The sequence below is a fragment of the Rhinopithecus roxellana genome, chromosome 17 (assembly GCF_007565055.1).
Source record: "Rhinopithecus roxellana isolate Shanxi Qingling chromosome 17, ASM756505v1, whole genome shotgun sequence".
In the NCBI taxonomy this organism is placed as follows: domain Eukaryota; kingdom Metazoa; phylum Chordata; class Mammalia; order Primates; family Cercopithecidae; genus Rhinopithecus; species Rhinopithecus roxellana.
This window is the reverse complement of record NC_044565.1, coordinates 52,266,872-52,273,540: the sequence shown is the minus strand read 5'-3', so window position 1 is coordinate 52,273,540 and position 6,669 is coordinate 52,266,872. Positions and strand designations below refer to the sequence as shown.

The following is a 6,669-nucleotide window of genomic DNA, read 5'->3' as shown; positions in this document are numbered from 1 at the left end:
CCATTTTTTTAACTTTATTAAAATACTGAGTTTTATTTCACATGTACATTTTTGTCTCCCCACCATTTCCATGTCTGACCACCACTACTACTATGTCCTATCATAACATTCCATACATACTTAAAACCAAGCAAAGGGTGGAGTTCCGTCTTTAAAAACTAAACAGGCATTTTGGACAACACATTCTTGGCAATGGAACCTGGACAACATTTATCAAACACGGCAGGAAAAGCTGTCACTCTGCATTATATAAAGGACAGCCAGACATCAACTCTTACAGAAATGAAGACAGACAGAAAGTTTTTAACAAATTGTTTAAACTATTTTCTTGAAGAGACTTCCTCCACTACCAAAGATCTTGAATAGCCTCCTGGTCAGTCATCCGGAAGCCATTATTCACATAATTGATGAACTTGGATTCCACTTTGGGAAGATAGTCACCTTTTCCTATACTTGCTTGCAATTTTGCTTTTACGTCTTCTACAGAACTAGGTCCTTGTGGTGTTTTAGGAGTTTTTTTCCTGTTTTTTGAAGGATTCTTGTCCTTTTGATTTGGTGTTGATGGTTTTGAGTCTTTTCCATTCTGATTTGACTTTTGTGCACTTTTGGCTGGAGTATCTCGTATAGATTTCTTCACTGGCACTTTTTCTTCAGTTTCCTCATCGTGAAAATCATCTTCATCATCATCATCTTCATCAGCAGCAAGTTTCACTTTTTCTGTGGAACCTTGCTACCACCTCCTGGGGCAGAACCTTGCTACCACCTCCAGGGGCAGATTGCTTTCCAGATATACTTAAGAGTTTCACATCCTCCTCCTCTTCATCTCCTGACTCTGCCTCTTCCTCCACAGCTACTAAGTGCTGTCCACTGATATGCACTGGTCCTGAGCCACACTTCAACCCTAACAAAACTGGTGGTGTTATTTCAAAATCCCCAAGGGAAACCATTGGCCGTACAGACGTTTCCAAAGTTGCCAGTGTTACTTTAATTGGACTGCCTTCGTAATTCATTGCCTCTGTTTCAACAATGTGCAACTCATCCTTTGCAACAGCCCCTAAACTGACTGTTTTTAAAGATAACTTGTGTCCATTTTCATCATTTTCTACCTTAAAGTGATCATCTCTGTTGGCCTTTAGTTCACAACTGAAAAGATAGTTCTGGGGCCACAGGGTGCTCATGTCCATGTCTGTCGAATCTTCCATGAGGTGGTGGCACGCACTTAGGTGGGAGAGAGGCAAACAGAGATAAATGACCACTGCTCAAGAGAACAGCCACTCAGGACAGACTCCCACCAGGGGTCCTTCTATGTTAGAGAGCAGGTATGCTCCCATAGTGTCGCACAGTTTCCCAACCAGAGATCTGGCACAAAGCCCTGAATGGTGCAAGTTTGTCACAGATATAATTAGCACGAATAGCTCAAAAAGCCTTCTGAGTGACATTCCTAGCTTCACCCAACGGAAAGAAAGTATACTCTCAAAGAACTGGGCTCTTAGGGTGAGAAACTAGCTTTTGGATAATCCCACCTATGCTGATCTGTGTATTCTGAGCATCCCTGACCTTCATCTCCAGAAAGTGTTGTTATTTTTTACCATCTTGATTAATCCCGTGACCTCATGGAGCTTCCAGGCTCATTTAAGTTCCCTGTGTGAAACTGGCTTAACAAGAGATCCCAGGGTTTTACCTCCTCCTCTGAGAAGCCCCACTGCTTAGTTAGATCCAGGTGGGGTCTGAAAAGTTCCTGCTCTACAGCCAGGTTATGTGTTTTAAGTCCCCTGTGGTGAGGATGCCATCAAATATTCCTGTGTGGGACTGACCAAAGTGGCAATATGAATGCTTTATTTCTATGCCATTCTGCGAAGTAAGAGTAGAAATCTCATTATTTATACAAGTTATATTCTTACTTTTACATACTGAAGACTTGGCCTAAAGTATTTTAATGTTAAAAAAAAAAAAAGTCAACAAGAACTTATCAGCCTCTCATTCATGAAAAAAAAAAATACTGGAAAATGTCCTCATTGAGGAATAATCTGTTGTATAGTTAAAGTCAATTTGAATTTAGGGAGAAATATGAAATTGCCCAAACACACAACACACACATACACACATCACACCCTCAACACACATAAAACCTCGCAACAGTTCTCTTACTCTTTGATGTCTGTATGCCAAACGAATGTTCCTCAGATGCTTCCATATGTCCCAAAATATGTGCCTTCCTTATTTCATGATGGCAGGTTAATAGATATGGCAGGTTCAATTAATTATGACTTAAAACTTTCCACAGTTTTAAATTTCCAGTTTTTTATGCCACAGTAAGAAAAATACAACTTTCAAGTACAATACTTCTAACAATATGACTGATTTTTTTTTCTTGAAAAAAATAACTGTCAAAACATGACATGTGAGATTCAGTTTCCATCCACCAACATATCACAATCTGTTTTGATGGAAAAGGGATATATTTTAATTATTTGTTTTTAATCTGACTCCAGACTTGACATATGGCACCTCATTAAGTTCTCTCTACATATTCTGGTAAAAACAAAAACAAGCTGTACAAAGTTATTCAACTTCTGGCATAAAAGTTATTTTTAAGAACTTCTATTGCTTCTTAGGAGGTTAAACAATTCCAAAAAAATATCCTTTAAGAGGCTGGAGTGACATCCACTTTGAGAGGCTTGCTGGGAATCCATCACAGCAGACATTAGCTGCAGGCTAAATGTGCTGCTTGAGTGGCGGGTGTGCACAGAGATAGGTGCTGACGGCACCTCCGAGAGCTTGTTCCTCCCTGAAAAGCACAGATATTGCCCACACTAAGAAAAAAGCATATATTATATTCAAACTATGGATATTTTCAAACTGTGGATAAAGTCCTTTATGCCTCAACTCTGCCTCCGAAAAGGAAGATAACAGACCATTTATTTTTGTTCAGCTTTATGCAACACACTTTATTAATGTCTCCTCTCATATGGTACAGAGAAACAATTCTGATAAGTATCTATTTTTTTCTGTTGGAGACCAATCTAACAGAACTATCAATGAACCAGAACTTCTTATTTTGTCTTGCATTCTACATTAAAAAATCACTTAGAAAAATCCTCTCATTCAAGATTTTAAAATGTTTTAAAAATCCTTTCAAATAACAACAAAAAGGGACATTCAGAAGACTTGCTGATGCCAATACAGTTTCAATCTACTAATTTAGATTATAATTATCTGTGCACTGGAAAATGACCAATAATGTTTAGAAACTTTTTTGTGTTTTTTATTTATTTACATTCATACAATAAATACTGAGTACAAACTTTTTTACTGAGCTTAAGAATTTTAAAAACTAGGAAGATGAGACACAATTCCTGTTCTGAAGCAGTTCATCATGCTAAAGAGAAGAATGTTTTTGACCACAAAAAACGGGAATGAAAACTGAGATATTAGCCAGAGTCTTCTGTAATAAAGTTTGGATATAAGACCATTAAGGGGTGAAGCTGGTGAGGACATGTCACCAGGGTTTCTAAGGCAGTCACTCTAATTGAGACAGAGTCCTTCTCTGTGTTCTATCTTGTCCTCAGAAGCTAATGGGACATGGGCTTCTTCCTTCAGGGTCTCTCTTGCCAGATTTTAATCTCTATTCATGCACCTTCTCAATGATCTGATGGTGTATTAACTGTATTTGATAAAAGATGTTCAAGAAAGATTTGGTGAGTGCCTACTATGTACTAGACGTAGTCATAGGAAGTAATGATGTACTGACGAACACACAAGTCCTCACTACCCAAAATCTCACATTCTGGAGGGAAGTATTATGAGACTGTAATTAAAAACAATTCAGTGTGTGTTCATGTGTCAGGGTGTTTGAATGCATGCTTTTGCATTGGGTTAGCTTAGTCTATATTCTAGATATTCATAGCCCAGTGCTGGTGATCAGCTGTCATTTACTCTGAATGTCTAATTTTTAGAGAAGGCTATTATAAGTTCTTTCAACTACGTGTATCTCTCATCAAATCCAGAGGCTTTACTGATTAGTATAATACATATTAGATTTTCATCAATGAAAATAGTGGCTTGTTTGATGCTAGAAATTAGCTCTAATAGATAAAATGATTCAGTTATGTGGATTAGCAGAAATATTTTCATGGACTTTTGGTACACATTAATGGGATATAAAAATCTAATGAACCCAGTAGCCTATAACCTTGGGGTTGACGCCTAAACCTTTACTTGGTTAAAACCAAGTAAATGTGCTATATTTGTATTTTGAGATTTTTTATATGGATTAACTAAAGTTTAAATTTGAAGGATAGGATGTAAAGATAAATAAATACAGGTGGAGAGATAAGCAGCGGAATAGAATCAAGGTACACAAGGAAGGAGGGGTGACGAGTATACCAGATGATCTTAAAAATTAAGTATCAGAGTAATAAACTTTCTTTTTGAATTAGAGGAGCTGATGGGAAATGCAGATTGTGTTGAGGAAGTAGATGAGCAAGTTTCAGCAGAGAAGAACATTAACTGTCAAGAGCAGTGTGTTTTGCAAAATGTGTTTCTCACTGAAGAAATTTTTTTTTATTATTATACTTTAAGTTCTAGGGTACATGTGCATAACATGCAGGTTTCTTACATATGTATACTTGTGCCATGTTGGGGTGCTGCACCCATCAACTCGTCAGCACCCATCAACTCGTCATTTACATCAGGTATAACTCCCAGTGCAATCCCTCCCCCCTCCCCCCTCCCCATGATAGGCCCCGGTGTGTGATGTTCCCCTTCCCGAGTCCAAGTGATCTCATTGTTCAGTTCCCATCTATGAGTGAGAACATGCGGTGTTTGGTTTTCTGTTCTTGTGATAGTTTGCTGAGAATGATGGTTTCCAGCTGCATCCATGTCCCTACAAAGGACTCAAACTCATCCTTTTTTATGGCTGCATAGTATTCCATGGTGTATATGTGCCACATTTTCTTAATCCAGTCTGTCACTGATGGACATTTGGGTTGATTCCAAGTCTTTGCTATTGTGAATAGTGCCGCAATAAACATACGTGTGCATGTGTCTTTATAGCAGCATGATTTGTAATCCTTTGGGTATATACCCAGTAATGGATGGCTGGGTCATATGGTACTTCTAGAAATTAACCCCACTCATTCTCAAGGGACAACCAGAGACTATAATCTCGGGTAGCATAGAATGCCAAGAAAATTGCTGGAGTTAAGTTTTAGGCTCAGGAACACATTTCAATAACTCGAGCTGGTTCCACTGAAACTGTTACAGTGGGTAGCTAGTCAGGTGTGAGCAGGGCAGGAGAGGGCTCCTCCTGCCTGACATACACCAGGAGTGTCCAGTGACCATCAGGTGATGGGCAGGTGGTTGTTAGCTGTCTCTCTAAAGTCATAATTGGTCACAGCCGGCATCAGAGAAAGCCATTCTCCTAACAGATAGAAAACACCTGAAACTGGTGATCAGCAGCTTCCCAAGGAATTGGGCAAGTCAGGAAAAGCAGCTCTAGACCCTGGAAGCCAGTCAACGTATAAAACCCCAAGTCAAAACGTCAAACCATGCACTTGGCTTTCAAGTCGCCCGCGTGGCACTCTTCCAAGTGTACTTTCCTTCCTTTTGTTCTGGTTCTAAAGCTTTTTCATAAACTTTTACTCCTTCTCTAAAGCCTGCTTTGGTTTCTCCTTCTGCCTCATGCCCTCAGTCAAATTCTTTCTTCTGAGGAGGCAGGAATTCAGGTTGCTACAGAACCATAGGGATATAGATTCGCCACCAGTAACAGAACTGTTCCCTGGGAGGCTGGAGAGCCCCAGGACTACACATATCAGCAGCTGATGTAAATCCAGGGTACAAACTACCTTGAAAGTTACTCTACATTTACAGCGTCATCCAGGCCACAACGAGTGCACTCTAAGCATTGCTATGGAGTTCTCTACGACTCGAACCAGAATGCCTTCACGTGGAAAAGATCTGACCATCAGCTTCTCAGGTCTCTCAGTTGGAACCGGAGGCAAAAGAAGGCAGAAAAAGTTCCTTGAAAAGGAACCTGGAGACGACCTAGTCCTAGAATCTCTGCTTCAATAACAGATAGCAAGGGCAGCTTCCATGCACGCTCAGATGGTAATGAGCTGAACCAGCAGCAGCTCCCTCAGGATGTTCTCAGCCAGAATTCTCTGCTTTCCCTCCTGGACCGGCAAACCATTGACTACAGAATAATTTCTTTTTCATATGGTGTTTTTTTCTTTTTTTTTAATTTCTAGAATGCACTAGTAAGAAAATTAAGAAAAAGAAAAAAAAAACACCAAAGTATCAGTATGAATATAAGATACTCTTAGGCTGACTGATGAAACTGCTAATGGAGCTGTCTCCCTTAAAAGACAGTTTTCACAGAAGCAGATCACAGTTGGAGTGCCCACGACTACCACACAGCAGGAGGAAGAGCAGGTTGCAAATTCCTAGCACCTTTACAGAAGAAAGCTGAATTGTTCGGCTTAGGGAAACGAGTTTATGCTTGGTTATAAAGCAGTTATTTATCAAATTTTTAAAGTAATAAATACCTAAAAGACAATTAGAAATAAAACTTCATAGACTATATTCCTCATTTGGCAAAAAATTATGCTGGAATAATAGATGTCTTGTGAATTGTTAGACACCAGAATTAGAAACCTTGGACAGTGAGTT

At 39.3% G+C, this 6,669-nt stretch overlaps 1 pseudogene; it reads right to left on the bottom strand.

Moving 5' to 3' along the window:
- Positions 1 to 346: 346 nt before the first annotated feature.
- Positions 347 to 1,202, bottom strand: LOC104673932 (annotated as a pseudogene).
- Positions 1,203 to 6,669: the final 5,467 nt, after the last annotated feature.